The following is a 24,875-nucleotide window of genomic DNA, read 5'->3' on the forward strand; positions in this document are numbered from 1 at the left end:
ATAAAGAATGTTTATTTCTACTCACTCTGTAATTCACATTTACGTTTGCACCCAATTGCAGAATTCATGACCCAACCTCTGCAACTGTATTTAGAGATACTTTAAATATAAAACAGAAGCACCCAAGAAACAGCACCTTCTTCTTCCCCTCCTGCTGAAAAACACCTGGCTCACCTCAGAAGTCTTTTAAAAGACAGATTGTGTAATAACTTGCAATCAATCCCAACACCAGTTTTACTGCAGTTACAGCCAAGTTATACTCAAGCCCAGACCAAAGGATAAGAAAAAGGTAATTTTCTGTCACCTTTGTTATCCATCCTCATCTCTCACACAGTAAAAAGCAATGAGCTAGTTCAGTCATCAGGACAGTTTAGAGGAGTTTTTCTGAATTAGTTATCTGCAAAGAGCCTCAGACAGCTATTCCACCAATGGCAGGACTCCACAGTGAAAAAGCAGTGTGAACTCACTTCTCACCACAGGATGCCAAATGCAGAAGGAAGCTGGGAAGAACAAGAACTGTGCAAGGTCACCACGCCCAGGACTGGAAATGGTGTAAAGTCCTACATAAAGGGTCAAAGACGTGCCTAAAACTTCTGAGATCAGACTCCTCTTTCTCTTTGTAATAGGCTGTCTGTTATGACTTTTGATCCTCAGACCACTACAATGTTATCTTGAGGATAAACAGTAGGACTCCGCTGTTTCTGCAGGAAAAAATGGATATCTGCTGGGATCTGAGGTTCTTCCTCGCTGTCCCTGGTAATAGCACTTTCTCCTGCTTATTTGTAACCCCACCTAGCCATCAAAGCTTCCTACAACATCCCAGAAAGCATGAGGGGATGACATCAGAAAGGTGAAGCAGTGACTAGCACTTGCAAAAGAGCTCTGAAGAGCCCAGAAGTGTTGCAGATCACAGCACACTACAGAGCTGTCCAAGCTCAGCAAAACCTGATGTACAGCTGATTGCCTCCACAGCCAGAAGGAGGGCTCAAAGTTGGAGAAAGTCACAATTCAAATGTCTTGGAAATATTTTGATGGTCCCATGGACTTTATGACTATTAATGACACCAGAAGCAGAGAAGCTGAATCTGTCATAGCCTATTTGAGATAAATACATTAGCTGTGGTCAGTGTGACAATCTGGGTAGGAGGAGCTGAGCAGTCAGCAGACAAGATACAGATCCCTTCCTGACTGGCTTCATCACATGTATATAACTCTGAAGGGATAAATATCTTAGCAGCTTTTCTGGTAAAGGGCAAGTACCAATTCAGCAGCACCAGCTGGCTAATGAGGAACTGAATTAACAGAGCTGATAAGAACTCAGTTGCCCCACACTGCCTGGATTATACTGGCTAGGAAAAGAGATCAGTATACATCCAATTCAGGAAGGTGTGCATTAGACCCACTTAATCTTGCTGTCCAATTTCCATCCCCTCAAACACCACCAGCCCTATGAGATTTTGCACCTATAAAAGATAGAATTGGTTCTACTATATGTATTATTTAAATAATTTAAACTTGAAGAAAATATATTATCTAGGTCATCATCTAAATTTTAATGCTATATGTTAACCAAAACTAAATTAATCAAAAGAACTCCACAAAAAGCCAGATAGAAGAAACAGGCACTTTAAGTATGGTTTTAGGCAATTGGTCTCCTTTATCACAACCTAGGATTTTGCAATCATTATTTCATCTTCTTTGTGCCTGAAGCTTTTGTTATCCATGATGGTTTGATCATTTTTGCCAAGCCTCTTCAGCTGTAGAAAGCTTTGGTTTGCTTTCCAGTTCAGGTTCCCATCTACCACTTCTAATCCTCATTTTCATTCTTGCCAGTTAGTCATCTGATTTCTTTGATCCTTTGTAGCAAACCTTGAACTCTGTTTTTATTCAGATTAGAATCCAGCATCAAGAAGTAATGGTTCTTTTTCCCTGTAGTTTTGCAGCCTCTAGCTTCTTAAAGCTTCTTTATTTTTTCCAAAGTTTTCAATTGCTGCACTTGAATTTTCTGTGTTTTCAGGCCATGTTTCTGACCTACACGTAGCATTTGTGACAACAGTTAGCAGCTTCTGACAATTGCAACAGGTGAACATCTTCCTGTTTTCTCTCTTTTTCAGTTCCTAAATGTTGTTTAGGCAGTATGGCTGGTGTACAGCACTGGGAGAGCAGTAAATTACCCAGCTGTAACAGGCTCTCCTTGGACTCTCATGGCCTTGAAGGTGTGTAGGACAACGAGATCTTTCCAGGTCTCACATTTGCTGGGGTGGGTGAAGCACTCTGAGCATTTCCATTGTTGTACAGGAAGTTCCTGAAAACCCTTGAGAACTTAGGGTGGTGTAGGTGTCCAGGCTGGCATCTCAAAGCACCACCATTGTGGGAGCTCATGCCTTCTGATCAACAAATCAATATGATTACGCAGAAGCATCTTATTGTTTAAAATACCCCTGTATTCACACATCTCACAACTTTGACATAATACCTTACTTATACATTTCACTTGCTTATCTTATACTACTTATACACATACACATCACTCTACTTATACATTTTCTTACTTAATTATATATTTTACCTATTTTTACATACTACTCTACTTATACATTTTACAACTTTTACATAGTACAGTATGTATACATTTTGCAACTACTGCGCATGAGATCTCACATTGTTTGATTGGTTTCTCTATTTTGTCCATGAGCTCTGCACAGACTTTTCTGATAACATGATTGGTTTTAATCTAGTGCAGCACAGTCCTTTTTTATCTATTCCTTGCTGTCTTGGTATTTGGTTTTTCAGCTTCTTCTTTCCCATTTTATCACAGTTTACCTTTCAGTCCTTGAAGAATTCTTGATGGCTCTAGCAGGTGGGGTTCCTGATCCAGGCAAGCAGGATCAAGATGATGACAGCAACAAAACCCCATCCAGTGATCAGCAGCCAAGTTAGTCCAGGAAATCCAAACAACAAGACAGCACAGGACGCAAAACAGATATAAACTTACCCCACCACTCTCCTTAAACCTTCAGACTGGAGCTTAAAAACCCTCTTGGGGCTGATGTGCTGCAGCTGAAGGTGGAAAGGCCAGGTGAAGCCAGTGAGGGTAATTGCAACCCAGTCCTACTCTGAGGGCTCTGGTAAAAATAACTAAAAATGGTTTGGCTGGGGCACACTATCAAGGTTCAAATACTTTGCAACATACCATAGCATAAGTGATTGCTCCATGAGTGTGCCAGAGTACAGCCCACTACAGATGACTGACAAACCCAATTCATCCAGCTCATGCAAAGGAGGGCAGTGCTTGACTTTAGCACAGATCATCTGGCTGAAGATGCTGGTGGACAGCAGGATCCCTTCCTTGGTGCGCCATAATGATCATGGACTCTTAGTAGCCAGAATGGTCATCCAAAGTATCACTCCAGTGTGATCCAACAAAATTTTCCTGGAGTTTCCTGTCCACAAAGAGGGAGGTAGATTTTTCAATTGAAACCAGTGGAAGCAATTAGTTGAGTGGGGTAGCTGAGTTATGGTCTTATGAGGTGACTCAGCTGCTACAAACATCAGTGTTAACTGCTAGTTCCTTGTAGAAGGTATCCTTGGACAAGGCATTTAATCCTCTCTTTGGATGCACCACTGTTCCTTAACTGGTTTATCAGTATGGCCAGTGCTGTTTGGCAGTACAAAGATTCCCTTTGCATAAATCACCTAGCAGTGTATTCTGCATCTCCATGCATGGGGCAAGAGAGGACATTGAGTCTTTAGCTTCAGAGCAATACAATGTTCTTAGGCATCTTTTTGAAGAATCCCGTGAGAATTTTTGGAACCATGTTTATTTTCCACCAGAAGCTCCCTCATGGAGACTTCAACATCGTGGGTTTAGGAATTGTTCAGACATTATTAGGACAGCAGTTGTTATAATTACATGGGATGACTAGTGTTCAGAATGTTAAGCCAAGAATAGCCAAACTTTTGCTTTCTCAGACAGACATAAACATGCTGAGCACTTCTCTGGAGCCTGACTTTCTCTATATAGGACAGACCATACCTGTACCTGAATCTCAGAGGTTCAGAATTTGGCGTAGAAAACATCATGGATGCAAAATGGTATTGAACAGGCCTAGCAGATATAGACTTTGAAAAAATATTAATTTTGGATAAGAAAAGGAAAAAAGCTCTTCACACCTTTGCAAAAAGGTTTACAGATTTTAAAGTCTGCTAAAAGGATGAGCAGATGCAGGTTGCATCTGAAGAGTGCTGGGGAAGAGCCATTAATTCTGTGTTCTTTATACTCATGAAAGTCAGGGTTTATATACATGTTCTCAGAAGATCCTGCTATTCAGATTTCTGATTTCTCACACACAAAGCATACATGAGCCTCCGGGTCCACACTGATGAGTACTCAAGGAACACAATACATTTCTCAAAGCAGAAAATAGAGTGCAAACAAGCAGACAACCTGAAATAATGCCAAGAAGCCATGAATATGCTGATTTAAGACACTTAACAAATTTTAAGGACCACCAAGCTACACAGTTCCCTTAAGCACAGCTAATCAAGAAATTAAAGGTCAAGGGATCATTGTAGAAGTCCTTCTGAGTGGACTTTTTCTATAGGAGGATTAGTCACCTGTTTGTGCAGTAAGACCCATTATTTGTCCAATAAACGCCAGTATACCCGTTTTTTTGTCCCATACATCTGGGAAAAACTGCAGCATTGGTTTGATTCCTTGACCTCTTTACTCGGATGTTCTGACCAGAAATTTAACTAAGCACTGATTCTTTATGGTTTTCACAATACACCTGAGACACTGCAGATAGAAACCCTGAGTGGGAAAGAGATGATGTGTGAAGTTTTCTTAGTAATTACCCTAAGGGGAGATAATCTTTTTTCTCTTGGTCTTATCTGTCAGGCATTAATTGCTTCCCTGGTTCCCTACAGCTGCAGAGTTTGCTTTTCCTAAGCCTATTTCTCTTCCAAATAAATTTCTTGCATTTCTTACCTGTATAGAGCTACTGAGCCCTTTGTTGCCATGGTTTCCTTAAATCTTCCCATGTCTGTCATCTCCTGTTTTCCACAATATACAATTCAAAACTTTTTTCAGCCAGGATCTTAATCACTGACATAGATCACCTAAGTTAACAAGGGACCTGTACTTTTAACACCATGATATTTGCATTTTATATTTTTGATTTAGCCATTTGCTAGGATTTAACAGAAAACAATTTTCTGTCTCCTAAAGCTTTACTTCCTTGTAACTCATAAACAGTATGAAATAAGAAAGAAGCATAAGAAAGGTAAAGCCTACAAATATAAAAGCCAGCTTCAGCCAGCTCTTAAAACAGTTTTTCAAACAGCTTTTCTAACCATGGTCTTCCAGGTCCCAATGCTATCTTCACCTCTCCTGGGATCTTCATGCTGCTTAACAAAGCAGGTAAAGCATTTTGTCCAGATGATAATTTGTGCCAAAAAAATGCATGACTCATAAGGATAGCCAAAGATGAGGCTGAATAAAAAACAAGGCGGGAAAAGTTCATGTTGCTTTTCTTCCATCTACTCACTCTGCATTCTGTTTTTCAGGCTGGTGGCTATCCAGCAAGCAGGAATAGCCACATATGCTTGAGTTTCTCTGTCATTGGATTGCACAGATATTTATGTATATATACTAGCTAAATAGTTATTTATTCTTAAAAAAACAAAACACTCCAAAACACTAAACACTCATGATTTATTAGACTCATATTACAACCAGAAGTTCCTTCTGACGACTTGTAAAGAGAAAGAATATGAAGCACTAGCAATTCAGTAGTAGCATTCTGGGTAGGAAATTTCACCGATAGATAACGATATCTTTAACAGTGAATACAAGAAATTTATATTTATATATTTTCACGGAACTTGTTAAGAAGTACCACGTGAGCAATGGGACACGGGGTGTGTGCAGAGGTGTCAGCCGGTGAGCACACCTCACACGCCTCCCGCTCCTACATTTCCCATTGATGTACCACCAGCGCTTTGGTTTAGCCACATGGTTTCATTTTCAGCCTCATCCCTGCCACTGGCACATCGTTCCTCCTCCACACTGACAAATATTCTGTACTTTTGAAAGGAAAAGCCGAGTGCCAGGCGACGGAGGCCGGACGAATGCCTCTGCGAGATCTTCGGCCGCTGCGCAGAGCCGGCGGCGCCGCGGCCAAAGGCGGAGGTGCAGAGTTTAGGAGGTGCTAAGGTCGCGTAAGAGAAACCGCGGGTCTTTACGCCGCCGCCGGCTTCGAGACGCACCGCCGCCCCACCTGGCAGCGGCGGGGACACCCGCTCCCTCGGCGGGGACACCCGCTCCCGCCGCCCGGCCCCGCTCCCTCCGCGGGGACACCCGCTCCCTCCGCGGGGACACCCGCTCCCTCCGCGGGAACACCCGCTCCCGCCGCCCGGCCCCGCTCCCTCCGCGGGGACACCCGCTCCCTCCGCGGGAACACCCGCTCCCGCCGCCCGGCCCCGCTCCCTCGGCGGGGACACCCGCTCCCGCCGCGGGGACACCCGCTCCCTCCGCGGGAACACCCGCTCCCGCCGCCCGGCCCCGCTCCGCTCCCGCCCCGCTCCCGGAGCCACCGTGTCCCTTGTGCAAGTGCGCCATCTGCCGGGAGCGGCGGGCGGCGCCGCCGGGGCTCCGCTCCCTCCCCCGCAGAATGCCCGGCAGCCGGGCAGCCCATGGAAGCTGGGGAGCAGCGGGGAGCCCCGGGCAGCCCATGGAAGCTGGGGAGCAGCGGGGAGCCCCGGGCAGCCCATGGAAGCTGGGGAGCAGCGGGGAGCCCCGGGCAGCCCATGGAAGCTGGGGAGCAGCGGGGAGCCCCGGGCAGCCCATGGAAGCTGAGGAGCAGCGGGGAGCCCCGGGCAGCCCATGGAAGCTGAGGAGCAGCGGGGAGCCCCGCGGCTCCGGCTCCGCCAGCAGCACCACCGCCTTTGAGGCGTCCGGCACCTTAAGGGCCAAAAGCATAGGAATAGCGCTAAAGGTGACTCGGCAGAGCGTCGCTGGAAGTGCAAGGACTAAGGCAGGAGAAGAGTATAGTTTTTAAATTATTACTATATTTTTTTCAGGGGAAACTGTAATTCCGAAGGGATTTAGTCACAGGATACCGGTTTATCATAACAGACCAGTTATTCCATCGTCAGGGTCGCGCACGGGAAGTTCCTGGAGCCGGGTGGTCTTCCCAAGAATAAAACGCGGCGCGAGAGGAGAGAGCCGAGCAGGGGCCAATTTCTGTGCTGTGAGCACGAGGGTTCACAGCTTCCAAGTCTCAAATAGCTCCTGAAATAACTACTTCAGGGACAAATTTAAATGCACGTATAATCATTCACGCTCATGAAAAACATTCAGGGAAAGATTCCTACCAGAGGCTGGGGCTAAAGTGAAGTATTTGGGGGCTGACTACCTCCTCACTTTCATCATAGGGATGCTGAACATCTGTTCGTCTAAGGAATTTGTTTTAAAAGCTCTTCAAAGATTTTATGCCCTAATGTTCATGTTTCTCTCCAGCAAAAAGATTATATTCCCTGTATCCAACAAACCAGTTATGATGCTACTTTATACATACATACTTTTCACTTCTTTTTTTCATCTACGTGCTAGTTTTCCTCTTAAAAAAAACCCCAGCAATCTGCACACACAAAAAAACCGCAAAACCCAAAAAACCCACAAGAACTGACCATGTTCTTGGCGAGTCAGAATCTGTAGTAATTTGCAGCTCTCTCCTTCAGAACTGCTGCCTCTGAATTTTAAAATTACTCATCTCAACAGAAATTGGTATGCTGGCAGAAGAATATATCTCAATAGCTGTATAAGAATCTGTATTCATTCAATCTCATGTTGAGGACTTTGCTTTGTAAGACAGTATTTTATAATATGTCAGGTTTTGTTTTTCTGGTTCTTTGTTGTTTACACTGACGAGCAATAAGCTACCTTTTCTTTTTATCCTACACCACTAAAAAGTTAGCAATTTTCTAGAACAATGAATGGAGCATAGTAAAAAAGGTAAAAACTCCCAGTGAAAAATGCTTGGAAAAAATCTTGAAAAATCATACCTACTCTTGTTTGTAATGTGTGAAATTATTACAAGTATGTTCACTATGAGGACTATTGATAGATTACTCACAATTTAGCTAAATTCAATGAACCACATACTGTGCCCATCTCAGTAGGTGACTCATGCATTTTGTATTTCAAGTATCAAATGTTTGCCAAAAACAGTATTTAAAAAAGTAGGAAAATTGTTAAAAGGGGCTCGTGAATGGGTTGGGACTACCCACAGGCAGCTCTTACTTATGTTCTGACCACTTACGTAGGATTTCATGGCACTACTGTAGTATTCTGCTAGAAGTAGTGCTTAGCCACAGCAGCCCCACCTTAGGCACTTCATGTCTCTTTCTCACATATATTGTACCTTCTTTAAATACACACACATTAGAATTTAATGTGATACTTTAAAGCAGTTGTGTTTTAAAGAGAAAAGCCTGCAGAGTAAACATTTTCCCTACAGAGTTACTGCTCCATAATTTTATATACATTTCCTAATTTTCTTAGCACCATGCTTTGCCCTTCTAAATTTAAATGTAAGAAGAAAAGAAAACAAATCAGCAATGTCAAAAGAATAATTTAGCTGCTCCCTGAATAATGTATAATACTATTTTAAATCAAATATTTCAAAGTAAAGCTGGCAGAATCAGGTCCACAAGAAGGAATAGGCTTCAGTCCTCCTGGTGTTGATACCTTTTCAGAGTTTCAACACCTGTGGGGTGACAAAGGAGGCCACTACCTGCTGATGACTGCTGATGATAGATTAGCTTAGATTTAATCCAAACCCATTCATACAGACCTCAGAATGTATCTGGATCTAATTTTTAACTTCAAGCAAGTATGACCTGATCCCAGAATATTGTGCATTGCATACACACAGCATTGATGTATTATAAACTCTTTTGTGAAAGCAGAGGATCATGTGCCTTCGTGACATATGATGAGAAAGGACAATTTTTTTCCACCAGGGCCTGTGAATTGTACATTTTTATAGAGGGTCTGACTCTTGGTGTCTATTTTCTGGATGCCTTAGAAGAGGTGAAATATTTGGTGAAGTATTTTTGCATGTTTGGTGACTCCTTTAATTGGTATCAAACAGTGCAATTTCATTACTGATCATCTCTGCATCTTCTTTCTCAGCATTCCTTTGACACTTTCCCTCATGAACCGGCTCCTCTACAGATTCCCTTCTGATCCCTGGAAGAAGCCAGTACAGTATCATCTAAAAAGTGATGAACCTAGAGTTCACAGAATCATAGAATGATTTCAGTTGGAAGGGCCTTTAAAGATCACCGAGTTCCAACACTCCTGCCATGGGCAGGACACCTTCCACTAAACCAGGTTACCCAGGGCCCCATCCAACCTGGCCTTGAACACTTATGGTGATGGGGCATTTGCAGCTTCTCTGGGTAACCTGTTCCAGTGTCTAACACCCAGTTCCTAATATCTAATCTAAATCTACCCTCTTTTGGTTTAAAGCCATTACTCCCTTGTCCAATCACTGTGTGGCCTTGGAAAAAGGTCTGTCTCCAGCTTTCTGGGAGAGGCAGAGGGAGGCTGCTATAAGGTCTCTGTGGAACTTTCTCTACTCCAGGCTGAACAACCCCAACCCTCTCAGCCTCTCTCCAGCACCTCTTGAGAGGTGCTCAAGCTTTCTGACCATCTTTGTGGCCTCCTCCTCCTCCATGGGTTCATGTTGTCTAGGGATATATTAAGCTGATGGAGTCACAACTGTCATATATATGCAGAAGTGGTCAAATTAGGCATAATATTGACCTCTGAACTTTAATAAATTAAAACCTGGCATGAAGCCTGTTTTATTTGTCAACCACTTCACATTTTTACCCTGTTTTTCTTGCAAAAAGTGTCAAAAGAACACGTGGAAAAGTATTGCAGGAAAACATTTTATTTATTTTAGATTAATTTAATGAAATTTAGCAACCAGACAGCAAGTAGGAAAAACAACATCAATATGCCCAGGCAATTCTCTAGAGGCCTTTACCAACTGTTTCGTAATAGGACCATTAGCTTCCTGCCTGTGAAATTACCAAAATTGATTTCTTCGTATTTACATGGGTGAAAGTAATGACGCTTGAAGGAAATATTAAATTTTAAGCAGAGAAAGTATACATACTTTCCTGGTAATACAAACTTGTCCAAGTGTTCTACATTGGCAGTGAATGCATACACAATATGGAAAATATCAAACAACATACAGATTGTATTTTTGAATACTCTGAGGCTTTTCTCCACTTGGGAAATCATGTTAATTGTTAAATGATGACAGCTGTAGTATTAACATTTTTAACAAGGGGCCAGATTATTGCTTTGCTATCCATGCATCATGCTAGAAATGCTTTTTAACATCAGAGACTCAATATTTATCAAGAGAATTTGATTTAATAATAACCAGTATAACGGTACTCCACAGTTTCCATTAGTTTGATTGAATGTTATATCTGTCTAAGCAAACCAAGCATTAGGCGCTTCAGTGAAAGTCACTTGTCATAGAGAAAATATAATGCATGAATATTTCATTAGTAGATGAATACCCATCAAAACTTTACTTGAAATGCTTGAAAGCACCTACTGAATGCTTGCCAGTTATTTCATAAAACAGAGATGGTAGTACTGCTGCTGTTGAAACAGGAAAAAATCTATTAGATCATTTAACATACTAAAACAATTATGGTATAATTATAAGGAACATAATTATATGTTCTTGATGTCTTTAACAGTGCAAGCCTCACTAATTAACATTAGAAATTCAATCAAAACAAATTATGTTTTAAAATTTAAGGATTAACTTAAAGAGAAAGATCACATTTACCAAGTCAAACAAATACAACTTTAAATTCCACCTGATAGTAGGCAAACTCTTCATATGTATGCTTGCAATCTCTCTCTCTTTGCATCTCCTAAATGTTATTTGGTGTATTTGGAGATATATCTATAGACAGATAGGTAGATAGATAGATAGATAGATAATGTATACACACACTCAAATTACTATTATTTAAAGTTATAATGTCAGTTTTGCCTAAGACAAAATCCAATAGAGATTCTTGTGGCCTTTGGTTTAAACTTTAAAGGAAGAGATTCATATTGTTCCTACTGTATTTGGGTGTTTTCTGCATATCCCTGCCTTGTGTATAAACTTACCATAAGATTTTCATCTCCAGCTCTACCCTTGGTTTGTATTTTACTCTTCTCTGTTAATTCTCACCTCTCAGGACTATGGGATTGTTTATAGAACAAAAAACCACCAGTTTTTGGGGAAAACATTCCATTCTTTCAAAAAGTTTAGGTATGTCGTGTCATTAAGCCTACAAGGAAGATCTGCTCAGACCTTTCCCTATGTAAACTATTCCCTTTGAAAACATCTGTTTTGCAGAACTGGAATTAGCCTAATTGCTGCAATCCTGTTGTCATTCTCAGTTTTCCACTGAAAGGGATTTCTCTGAGGCTCAGGCTGGTTCCAGTCAAAATAGACAGGTTCTTTTTTTTTGTTTCTTCATAAACAAACATTGTGTTTCATATCGAATATGCATCTATGCATCTGTCTCTGATACTGCTGTGCTTCACAGGAAGTGTGGGCCACTTGCTTGTAGCTCCCACATCCCTCCAGGGAGGGGACTTCCAACCAACTAGTTGCATTTCACTGGACATATCCAGTGAAGCCCAGCTCTGTGAGTAGCACAACTAGTCAAAGTGTACGGGGCAGGAGCACTTGAAAACTTTGGAAATATACAGAGTAATATTTAATCCAAGAGAAGCAGCCATCATTCTTTGTTTAGTATTAGAGTGTTAGATACAAAAACAAATTTTCAAACATCTGGATTTTTTATAGAGTGGAAATTCTCCATTTTTGGCTAGCTCTTTTCCTAGACTGCTAGTGGTAGTCTGATAAGCTTTTTTAATTGCTTAATAATCTTATAATTTTTTAATAATGTCATTAATTTGTAAATTTAATAATCTCGTAAATTTGTTTAATAATCACATAAATTTTTGAAAATAAAAATCTCACAAATTGTTTAATAATCTCATAAATTCAACAGAATACCTGCAGGGTATTCTCTTCTCACACTGTGGAGATTAAAAAGAGAAAGAGGTTCAGTTATTGACGTTGCATTAAACAGATGAACGTAAGAAACCTCACAAATGAAAGAAAAACAAAATTCTCCATAAAACATAGAGCACTGAAATATTATTCAACATCTTTATGTTGTATTTGCACTGGGACTGGACCCTAGCAAAAACACTTCAAAGACATTCCTCTCTCTCTCACTGAAAAACTCCAGAATGGCATCATCATTCATAAGAACAGAAAAATGGGAACCTCTAAGAACTTGGTTTCTCTCTTTTAAAAACAAAGCAGCATATAGAGTAAGCACTGTATGTACTCCACCTCCTATATTTTTGCTTTCCACTCATTTTCTCGGATTAACTAAAGCAGAACTGTTATCTAATTAATATTTTAGCCATTTTCTGCTGCTCCTTTAAGCGTATACACACATTCAAGGGTCTGATCATGAATAATGCTGAACACTAAGGGCACCAGACAGTTCCCTAAGTGTAGGAGACCAGTGCTAATTGAGAGACCTTCAGGTATCCCAGTCATCTCAGTGCAGGCAGATGGGAGTGTAGGAGGTGCTTGCACCTTTTAGCACAGCCAGACCCCCAGCACCTCCTTTAGGTGACTCGTCAGTCAGCTGATCCTCACTGTATCTCTCCAGGGCTGCCAGGCTCTAGTCAGAGTTAGCACCACTTTGGTTAGCTTAACTCCCATGTTCCTGGCCGGCTTGGCACTTTGGAGTGCAAACTGCAACACAATGTAAGACATCAAAAATGCTAGAAGAGTTAACATGATTATAGCTTATTTCAGGTCAATCCTCAAAAAAAATCTTGATATTAGGACTATGAGATTTCAGATCCCTATTGATCATTAGAAAAGCTATTACTTTAGACCCAAGTATATTCTTAGAAACACTGGACTTTATCAGAGCACATCAGCCACACCAGTGATCAGTGCCAGTGAAAGTGCGTAAGTTTTTCACAGAATAATTGCATTGGAGTATTTGAATTCTAAGAAGAAAATTCAGACAACTCCTTGCATAATTTGATTAATCAACATCTCCTCAGTGAATAAAGAGTCTCTCATGCTATTAGAGGTTGAATGGATTCAAGTGCTGTGCTGGAGAATGACAGCAAAAATTGACTGAATAACACAGAAAAACTTGTCAAGTCCCCCGCATATAAGACTGCTTTCTATTTCAGGTTCTGTTCCATTCTTCCATGGAACCAAAGATGATGGGATGTCTTAATCCAGCATATAAACCCTTTAAATACAGCAGGGTAATGCTTTGGTTGTTATATGATAAAATATCCCTGTTGTGGTAGGGCTGCCTGGTCTGGTTTAACCCTTTCACCACACAGTGTTTCTCGGTGCAGTTGGAGTATGGATAAACCCTGTACAATTTTTCCTTGACAATTTCCATACTACACTGAACTTCCTTCTGTAAACTGGAGTTTTCAAAACAATTTTATTCACATTTTATTTTCATATGGTCAGTTGTGCAATAAAGTAGGCTTCCGTTATTTGGTTTAGTTTGCAAATGTTTTCAGTAAGGCTTATAATAAAATATTTTCCAATGCCTACCATCACCTTTCCTCTTTTGAAGAACCACCAAAATACCTCTGTGGCCCTGCCATGCTTTTTGCTGGTATTTGGAATGGCAGGACACAGTGACAAATAAATAAATAAATGGTAATAAAGAAAAAAGTTACATCTATTTCACTTTGAAACAAATTATTATGAAGCAGCTGATTACAATTGGAGAGAAGATGTAGAAAGGCAAGATGTTAGTAATATCAACTGGAGTGAATTAATTGGGGTATTCAGGCACAGTCTCAAGAAATGGATTGACTCTCAGAAGGAGTTTTAGTGGTGTGAAATCTTGCATTGCATTTCTTCAGCACACCGAAAAGCAATCTACCTGATTTTCCCAAAAGTACAAAAGCAATCAGTTATTTTCCTGGTCTGCTGCCTGCTAAGATGGATGGGGAACCCTAGAAAGAACAGGAATGAAAAAACCCAAAAAATCTTTCTTGTACACCAGTACATTTTCAAGAAACATACTTATTTCTCCTAAATTTTTTCTTAGAAAGGAATTTTCCAAAACACTTTCGGAAGAAAGTATAGCCCTCATTGTTGATTTGCTTATTTGGCAACTAAAGTGAGAAGTAGTAGAAAAACCATTTTGGATGCTGCAGGGACTCAGACTGAGTTTCTCATGGAGTTTTCTTTTCCAAATTTTATCTAGCTATTTCAGTCACCTAAAAGATGCTTTTAAACAGAAATTCCAACACATGTACTAATAATTTTAATTTTTTTCTCTTCTGTTTACAACCTGTTGTGGCATTAGTTACAGTTGCTTCAATAACTTCCCTTAACATCTTCAGCCTGTTATCACCAAGTTAAATATGTCTAGTCTTGACCGGGTCCAGGAAGGATTTCTGTGGGAATGTGTGGAAGATTTCCAAATCTGCTGGTCTGAAAGAGCCTGACTTTCATTTTCAGACTTCAAAATGGTAAACTATTTTTTCCCAGAGTTACCTAAGATGCACATGTACTGCACATTTCTTCAGCATTTTAAATCTGTAATTAAATGGGTTTAGCAAACAGAAAATGAGTCTAGAAGGTGAATGTCCTGGCCTCAAGACCTAGTACACTGAGCACATGTTAATTTTTATTCCACTGGTACAAATAGAACTGTCTTGGATGCAGGGATTTCAACATCTTGTCAAAGTATTCCACCACAGCAGAACTAATCTCCTTTAACATATTTTATCTAGTGATCAGGAAAAAGTAAACTCCCTCTAGAATAAGCTTATTGCATTCATAAATTGTGTCTTATTTGCAAAACAGATTTTAATCAATATTATCCATTCACAAAAACTAGCAATGTGACAAATAACAAGAACATAATTTGCTGTACTGGAACGGTGACAAAGCAGAGTAGTTACTTACCCTATAATTGCCATTCAGATCAGAAAAGAAAAGGGGAGGCACACCAAACTAATTAAGACACCATGGCATTCTGACCTAACGACCAGGATCTTGGAAAAGTGGCTGTTAAATATTCACAGCTGTTTATTCTCGAAGTTTCACTGTAAGATAACGCCCATGAAAGGAGGGTAAAGTCAGTACTGGCATGCTTAAATCAGTGGCATGGAGAGCATGTAGCTATATTATTTTCATATGTATCCACTTATGAGCTGTAACTTGTGGTGTAGTGTGAGACTCTGCAAAGAGGTGGAATAGTAATAAAAGGAGAAAGCAACATCTGTCTTCAGAACTTGCTTTCCCAAGAGACAAGCATGAAAAGGGAAGGAATAGCAGAGAGGAGGCTCAAGAGGCATTTTGCTATCCGAAAGAGAGTAAAAAGAGTGAGCTACACGTAGTATGAGAAGAGATGCCATATTTGTCATCCTTCAAGGAGTGCTCAAAGAGGATGGGCCCAGTAGGGGAGTGCCGGCCTCCACGGGGGTGTGTTCCCATCCTCAGCAGTTAAAGTGGGGAGCTGCACTTAGTGTTGTGCATTCAAGCAGGAAATCCAACATCATTCACTTGTCACATTGTGATGTAATAGGCTGTGATTCACGTCTCCTTAGAGACACTTTCCTGCCATGGAATATGGAACCGTGGCTCACACTGGAGAATAACAGCATGAAATCTGTGGGTGATATGCTCCTAATGAAATCAGTATTTTCTTCAAGTCTTCCTCTGAAGCCCAAAATTTCTGCCACATCTGTAGTTCAGCATTTATTTTCATAGTTTCTTAAGCAAAAAAGAAATTTCAAAATAAGGATTGCAGCTAAATAATTTCTGACTTGCCCACCTGAATGACATCCCAGTTCTCTTCAATAATGCAGGCCTTCCTATTTTATTAACCAAACCAAAAGATACTAAAATGGTAACGCTCCATTTGCCTTGCTGTCCAGGTTTTAGATGGGATAGAGTTAATTCCTAGTAGCTAGTAGCACAGAGCTGTGGTTTTTTGGATTTAGTATGAAAATAATATTGATAACTCACTGTTTTGGCTGTTGCTAAGTGGTGTTTACACTAAGTCAAGGACCTCTCAGCTTCTCAGACCTCCCCAACAGCGAGGCTGTTGGCTGGGGGGTCACACAAAAATGAGAGGAGACACCAACAGGACAGCTGGCCCCAAATGACCAAAGGGTTATTCCATATCATACGACATCATAAACCAAGGGGAAAGGTGGCCCAGGGCTACTGCTCAGGAACTGGTTGGGCATCAGTCCTAGAAATCCTGGGAAATGCTGACTTTCTGAACTCACTGCCTCCTGAAGGCTGACAGAAGTCAGCATATCACATGAGTAAGTCATAAACTGTTCTATTCCTCCAAGTCTTCAAAAATAATTTTAGTGTTCACTTACTCCAGGAATGTAAAGCTACTTCAGTGAATGCTTTTCTCCCCCCACTCTTTCTACTTGGAAATTAAATCGCACATGGAAGGCAAACCCCATCTTATATATAGGTATTATTATAGGGACAGAATATGAAAAAACATCCCTGAAGGACTTTCTAAAAACTTCAAGACATTCACTTTGATTTTGCATATCCAATATTATCGTTCTTGCAAAGATTTTTGTAAATTATTTCCTTATAATTTATAGCTACAGTACAATGCACAAAATAATGTGTATATTAATGAGAAACTTGGTTTGTTTTAAATTATCCGTCTAGGAATCCAAATAAGTAACTAGTCAATTTTGTCAAAATGCTTCAGACTTGTAATACCAAAAAATCTCGCCTGAAGAAATTGCAGATTACAAATTATTGCAGATGCTCTGCAAATGCTTTAGATGAATCAATATATTTGGAAGACTGTTGGCAAACAGTATATAACCAAAAATACAGGGAAAACAATATATTAAATAACTTGTATTGGTTTCTGTAGCAAATTCAGATTTGGTTTGGCATGACACATATTTGAAATACTAGCTCGTATTTTCTTGTTAAAACCATTAAATTTATGGAATTGGAACCAATATTGATGTAGGTTTGGGGGCAGTTTGGTATGGGGTTTTGAGTATCTTTGATCTTTCACATAGATAAGACCTTTTTGAGCTAAAGTTCTTAGAAGAACAATTTCATCAGAGCCAGGGAACATAAAGTTCATGAACAGAATTAAGCCCAGCTGGTGCAGGATCTATTTGGTCTATATCAAATGGAGCTGAAAAATCTGATGCTTTAAGCGAGCTTAAAATGATCAGTCTTGTTTATTCCTTATCATGACTGCAAGCAACAACAACAACAAAAAAAAACAAATGAAAGAGAAATAAAACAGAGCAGATCATACTTGAGACATTGTGTCTGGCATTAGTTATTTTTAGTCAAAAGCAGAACACATGATGGTTTGCTATAAGACAAAAATATTTTCAGTTCCTACACAAAAAGATCTCACTCTTTGGAGGAAGACACATGGTCTCCTGAAGTGTAGCAGTTTTGCTTTTTTTTCCCATATGTACTCCACATCTCAAATCTTATTTGCATAAACGAAAACGGGTCAAGCCCTACACTAGAAGCAGAAGCTGTAACTGTCAGTGTTCACAATATTGTTCCAAACTGACCTCCTTCTAAATAGCAACATAATTTCACAAAATTTTCCTGAGATTCAGGTCTCAAACCTGCATTTTCTATAGGGTGACTTTAAACCTTCTCAAATACTGCCTCAGTAACGCCATTTTTTCTGAACACAGACAAATTTATATTTTTATTTATATTTCTGACTTTCCTCCTGGATATTTAAAACTCCTCACAACTTTGAAAAATCTCTCTTCTCATTAAGACTCACTTGCACAGATCAGCCTTGGCCCCAGGCAGAAACAAAACCCCAAGCAAATTCTTATGCCTCCCTACACCAGAGGCATTGCGGAGAGGCGAACACTGAGTTTTGTTCTCTGCAGGTCTGCAGCCATAAGTCTTTTCTCCTAGGATAAAATTCTTCTGATAGGTGTCAAGGTCTATCTTCTAACACAATAAAACATAAATATTTTCCTGACAGCAGAAGGTAAAAATTTGCCCTTCAGTAATAGCTTACAGTAATATTCCTGGTTTTACAGCATAACTCCATTGTGGGGCATTCAGGGCACAGTTATTTGTTTCTGGTAGCATCATCTTCTTTTAATAGAAAAAAAGCACCTCCCGGTTGCTAGTTAGTGTGCAAGATCTTAGCTAGGATATTCTGAAAGGTTTATGCAAAGGCAAAGGAAAAGGATTGGCTTAAACCCTTTATGGAGGTGATTTAAGCTGATCCTTTTACTGTGCATTGCAAATTGCAGATATCCAGTTACCAATCCCCACTAAATGAAGCAGTAACCAGCAACAGAACTGAACATGCTAACAGAATTTTCTGAATTTGTCCTGCAAATGTCAGTTTACTGGTTCTATCAGCTGATGGCAGCATCCTGATAAAAATTATATTTATTCATTAGTTCTATATCAAGTTACTAGTAAAGCAATTAAAATTCCTTACACAACCCACAGAATAGTAGATTTAAAAACATTCTCTGTGTTGGTTAGAAATTTAACAAAGAATAAGTACTGTTGATTCTAGAAGTCTTTTTTTTACCCCTTCAGAGAACAAGTCTTAACATACTGGAGGTCACATTTTAGATCTAAAATATGGAGATAATGAGACTCATCTCTTTTTTACAGTGCTTTAAAATCTTCTGATGAAAAGTGCTAAATAAAACCTTGATATTATTATGATTAATGCTCATAATCACCATCTTGTCAGTACTTTTTCCCCTTCTGACCTTGTAGTTTCCATGTAGTAAAAGGCACTTACCTCACTGCTTGATCAAGCTCTTAAGACAGCTCAGGCAGCAGGTTTATGCGTCCTTTCCAGGAGGTGGATTCAAGAATCTACCTAGGTGGCTTGATAAAAGGAATGGGATGCTCTGAGAAAAAAGAAAAAGAAAAAAAAAATTTTTTAAGCCATTGATTCTTATTTATCCAAGGAAGTTTTTCTTCTCCTCTCAGGCTTTTTTCTCCTTGGGTCACTGTCCCTTTAGGTAGGACATCCATGGAAATCATTCTGAGTGATTTTATTTGAGAGGGGATGTATTAAGGATAGTGTTTTAGCAATGGGGAGACCTCTTGTTCAGCAGCACTCATTCCACTGCAGCAATTACAGGCTTGTGGGCAAAATTTGGGGGTATCTCTCTTGGATTTTGGCTGTCTGGCATAAGCTGCTGAGATGTAGCCTCATCAGATACAGGATTTGGAACAACAATGTGAAGAGATGTTAGAGTTTAAGGAATTGTGTAAATTGCGCTTTGATGCTTTTCTGCTTGTACTGGCACTGGTGTTTCTCACAGGCTTCAAAAAGTGGCTTTTACAGGAGCTGCATCTTTATGTGAGCTCTCAACTCTACTGCCCCACCCTAAAGCAAAATGCAAACTCACTGAATAAAATCCTGGTCTCAGAGGAGTTAATGACAAAACCTCCTCTAGCACTAGATAGATGTCATCTATCCTCTGGTTGTGCAAACACGTATCCTGGAAAGCTTCATTCACAGGTTGAACATTGTCTAGGTTTTTTTGAATCGCACACATTTCAAAAAAATGTACTGTACAAAATCATGAATCCAGATGAAAACAAATGTTTTTAGTAGATGTCTTTGAAAATTTAACCACTGCACACTCTTTCCCCAAGAGAAAAAGTCCCATTACCAGCCAGGACTTATTGAGTGTAAATCCATTTTTAATGAGCTTCACTCATATACTTTTCTGTAAAACTCAAAACAGACTTTTTTTTTTTTCAATACTGAAGATGTTTGAACATGAGATGAGTGGATATAAAACTTCTACTTATTTACTCACATATCTATAACTGAGCTGTCCTAAATATGAACACAAAAGTATTCCTTTGAGTAAAGTGTGACAAATTTCTTTCTATTTCAGAGAGAACACTGTGGTGGAATATTAAACACAAATTAATTGTAGCTACTTTGAAAGATTTTTTTTAAAATTAAATCCATCAATGTATGAATCCATATCAATTATCAATGTTTATATTAAATTCATCAATTTATATGTGGTGATGTTGGACAAACAACTTAGATTTAAAGCTTGTATAAAGAGATATGACTTCATATCATATTCCACTGCCATATAACAATATTAGTATATCTCTACACCAGTGTAGGATCCAAACTTACTGGAAACTGTAGGAAATGGATATCCTGAAACAAAGAGATCAAGTAGGGACTTCTCTGTCGTTGCAGATTAACTAAATATTATTTTATGAACTTGCTTCTTTTCTGTTGCAATGTTTGTTTCTGTGTTTCTAGGTAGCGTTTCCCCTTATGAAATGGATCAGAATGCATTAAGAAAGCACTTAATGATATTGTAAATAAAATAGCTGAGCAAGGTTATCAAGTAAAGCAACTTGATAAAATCAAGTAAAGTTCGTTTATTTTACCTTTCTGTTAGTTCATGTCTCGCTACTGTAAGTAGAACATATTTGCATTCTAGGTAATGTGACTGACCTGGGAATGGCAGTTCCCTAAGTTCTGGCAAGAAGAAATTTGTTACATATTTAAAACAAGCAGAGGTTGGCATTTTCAGGCTATAATCTGGCACTGCAGATTCCCACCCACAGAACTGAGGTACAGCTTGTGGTGGTATATCCAAAACTCTGAGGCAAAACAGTAGTTGATATATTTCCTTCTGGAAAAGTAGAATTCATTTCCTAAGTTAATGAAACTATATGGTGGTTTTGGCATTAACAAACATATGACCTACATTTTCCACACAGTAGCCAACTACAAGAATAAAAAATACAGATATCTCTGGAAAAACTTACTGAAATCAATCAAATTCTATTTTAAGGAGGAAAACTCACTAGATTTAACTGAAGTTTGAACCAGGAAACATATATTTGGAATAACTGTATAAGTATTTATGTTTCTAGTCACTAAAGTTCAAGACAAATTGCCAGAACTTCATACATTCAGCTGTTTAATGAGGTCTAAAATAATTGTGGTTACATGTATTTATAGCTGTTTTGACCAGCAGGTAAGGTAATTAAAAGCACATAAACAGAATACCCAGGGAGTAGGTTTTTTGTGCATCAGGTCTTCTCTTTTCATGACAATTTTCCAATGCCAAGGTTCCTACAATAGTCAGAATGTCTAAATATTATTAAGAATTTGTAGGAAATCAACTTTGATATTTTTCCTCTAAAATTGCCTATATACAGGCTGAATTCAAACAGGTGAGATATTAAACTGCAGGAGAAGACCTGCAGACCAGTTGGGTTTGTCTTGCAAATAAGGGAAGCGGGTGGTTAGGGTCTCATATATCTGCATAGTGTCTTTGCAGCCATCCTGAATGCTCTTTTAACTTGGGTATTACGAAGAGGTGGGGAGAGGGGAGGAGTAAGTTTGATGGTACAAATTTTATTTCTTAAGGGGAACTATCCAAACTAAAAGAGGGACAAAAAAGGGCTCTTATTAGCAGTAGTTGCTTAACTGCTACTCGGGAAAGAGGCAGGGAGTTCATGAAAATAATATATTAATAAATATATTCTCATTCTTCAAAATGCCACCCTCACAGTAAATATTTAAGCATATGTGTAGGGCATTGTAGAGGAACTGTCAATAGTGCCATCAGAGCTTGGTCTTTGGAAAATTTCGTCACCCAACAAATTTAGTAAGTCCTAAACTCACATTAAGATCTTCCACTTCTCTTGATAGTCACAGGCAGGTGATCAACATTTTTCTGTGCCTGATCAGTCACTCTCTGCTCAAACTCAGATGTCTCTCCCAAATAACCTTGACTTACATTATTTTTACATTTCTTTGTATATTTTTCTCATTGCTTTGCTGAATTAGTTGTGTTTATTTTTACCTCACTCTGCCAGCTGCACAGATACCACTAGCTGTGAGACAAAAACCTTCACAGCTGGAAACAGCCTAAAATAAGCACTGGGATGATGCCACAGATACACAGCATCAATTAGCAGCGGGAGCAGCTGTTGCAGCAAGCAAAGACCTTCCTGTGTTTGGTTTGCTCCCTTGTCATTTAGCATCAGATGACACCACTCCTCATCAGGATGCAGTCATTGCACGCATGCTGCACAACAGTCCTTCCAGCACAGAGGGCCAGAATAAGTCTTTGGAGCCACTTATATGGAGCATAAGCTCTATTTTGAGGTTGTAAGTAGTGCACAGGGAGTTTTTGCTGGCCCCAATACATCTAAGCATCCCTTATGGGGAGCAAAGCACGGTGAGAGCTTAGTTACTGAGTAGCTGCCCTATTTTTAGGTGGCCCACATTTATAAGAGTTCTCCATCATCTCAGTGACACTGTCCCAAGGACAATACATGCCAGCCACAGAGGCCTCAAAAGTCACCGGTGATGCTGCACAAATCCAAGGGAGTGTTATTTGCATGTACTCATCCTTCAAACTGTAGCGAAGATGGTAGCTCAGGCTTCTGCTACTTGCCCATGATTTCAGGGAGAGACAGAAAGAGGGCAGGGATGAGGGGATGAGAAGGAGAAAAAGAGGGTACAAGGGAGAGGAAGAGAAAGGAGAGACAGAAAAAGACACATTAAACTCGGGTTGCAAATTATGGGCCAGATAATGAGCCTATTTCAATAAATTAATGTTGTTAAACCAAATACAATTATCCTCCCAGCAGTGTGTGTGTATGCAGGTTCATATCCTAATGACTTTGTTCCACCTGGAATCCAAGACACCGTCATGCATCAATCTATAATAATCCTGCTGTGGATCATGAACAGAATTACTTGAAATAACTTGCCAACAAGACTTGCTAAATGAGAAAACATACGTAAGTACTGTGTGCAAAGCACTTGGAGGGAGCCATGACAGGAAATGCAATGAAATAAGCTTGTCTAAGACAAATTGAGCTTGGAAACACACAGAAATTTCAGTGCCATCTGGGAAGAATGCTTTATAGGTGGGATTTTGGTGGACAGGTGAATGACACAATTCCTCTCAAACCCTTCTTCTCCCAATTCTCAATGTATGCAACACTAAGCATAAAAAATATTACAAGATTCCAGTAGGTCTTTCAGAAATCCAAGCAGAGCATTGAAGAAAATAAGAAAATATTCAGCCATATTTTTGTGTATACATTGAAATAGCATCATCACAAAATACAACACTGTTGTAAAATAAATTCTTTATCATTGAATTTTTGCATTTAATTCTAAACATAATCAGTTGTACTGAATCCAAACTCAAATTAATTGAGGTTTAATAGTTTTAAATGACTCTTTAAGGAAAATTAGTAATGAAGAGTCAAGTCCCTCACAGTTGAATCACCAGGAAAATATGAAGTGAGGCATATAATCTCAGTTCACAATGGGACAGGTCCTCAAGAGAACCAGTAATCTTTATATTACTCACACAAATAACAAGAGTTTTCTAAGTTTTTCCTTAGAAAGTATTCCTCTGAGCTCCAGTAAATGCCAATGCCAGGCCAAGAGAAGTGCATTTTCCATTCCTAAGTGTTTCGTTCCTCCTGTATTTTAAAGCCTCAGTGAAAATGTTAATTACCTCACCATGACTGTTTCACAGACCATAATTCATGTAACTTCAAAAATTCTCAATAAGAAGACAAAATAAAGTCAAAATGTCACAATTTCTTCTCTTAACTTGCTAAAAGCAGTCCACAAAACTCAGCCATAATTTGCATCAGTTTTCAATGCTTAAACCTTCAAGATATCTGTAAAAAAAAAATGTAGATACTCAGAGCTGTGCTAATTTTTATACCTAGAGGTACCATGTCTTTGCTGAACCACCTTCATACTGGTTTTCTTGCCTAAGACTGCCCAAAAATGCTTGAGCCTCTTTTCCTGCTGAGCCCACGGTGTTGAGTGTGCTTGGTCTCCCACACCCTCCCCCACCTTATAGTGGTGATATCTTTTTCCCCTGTCCCTTGACATCACTCCCAGCATTGGGCTTCTTAATGTACAGCAGCCAACCTCCTCTCATTTTAGAGGAAAAGGGTGATATGACCTCCTCAGATCCGGCTGGGGCTCCAGTGGGACAGCCTGTCCAGCTAATGCAAGAGGGTATGTATGTCAAATGCAAAGCCTCAGCCTATGTGCAGTCCAAGTAATTCTGACAGGGCTCCTTGTCTCTAACATCTTTGCTGTCTGGAGTTACAGCCTTTGAATATACTGCATGCAGCCTCTGAGGTGCACACCAATTATAATACAAATTTACCCCTACACTTTGTGTTAGAACTACTCTTGGTGATGCCAACATAAGCATTTCTATTCTAGTTCTATTATGTAAGAACATTTTCTCCACTGTTTTAATCATCACGTTTCATCTGGGCTAAAGAGCTGGACTAAAAGAAAGATGTTTCACTCACTGGAGATTACTGGTGCAAATCCAACTGGTTTAAAATAAAAGACTACCTGGTAGAAGTTATTGTATACCTGGTGAAGAGGAAGGTTATGTGCAGGCGTCCGCACCACAAAACCTGTCCACACCTGGAATCTGGCTGTAGCCCTGTGGCAGTCTCAGATGAAAATCAAATGACAGAAGAGCATCAGAGACCACATCAATCTTTTATCCACCACAGGTAATCATGTTTGGGCTGTGAAGAACACGTGTGAGTACGGAAGGGCGGGAGTGCTGCTACTACCCCTGTCTGCACTGCGCATGGTCTGTGAACGAACTTAGGGCCTCTGTTCCCTGGGCTGTCGTGCAGGGCCTTTCACCAACACTAAATTCACATAAA

The 24,875-nt window shown here is 39.7% G+C and overlaps 1 long non-coding RNA gene across 1 annotated transcript in view; it reads right to left on the bottom strand.

Annotated features, from left to right (window-relative positions):
- Positions 1-10,178: 10,178 nt before the first annotated feature.
- Positions 10,179-24,875, bottom strand: part of LOC116446093 — a 29,349-nt gene continuing 14,652 nt past the window's right edge. The window contains exons 4-5 of the long non-coding RNA XR_004241046.1: positions 18,937-19,048; positions 10,179-15,899 (exon numbers count right to left, since the gene is read on the bottom strand). This is a non-coding gene — a long non-coding RNA (uncharacterized LOC116446093). The remainder of the gene's footprint in view (positions 15,900-18,936; positions 19,049-24,875) is intronic.

Source organism: Corvus moneduloides, chromosome 6, assembly GCF_009650955.1.
Source record: "Corvus moneduloides isolate bCorMon1 chromosome 6, bCorMon1.pri, whole genome shotgun sequence".
Classification (NCBI taxonomy): Eukaryota; Metazoa; Chordata; class Aves; order Passeriformes; family Corvidae; genus Corvus; species Corvus moneduloides.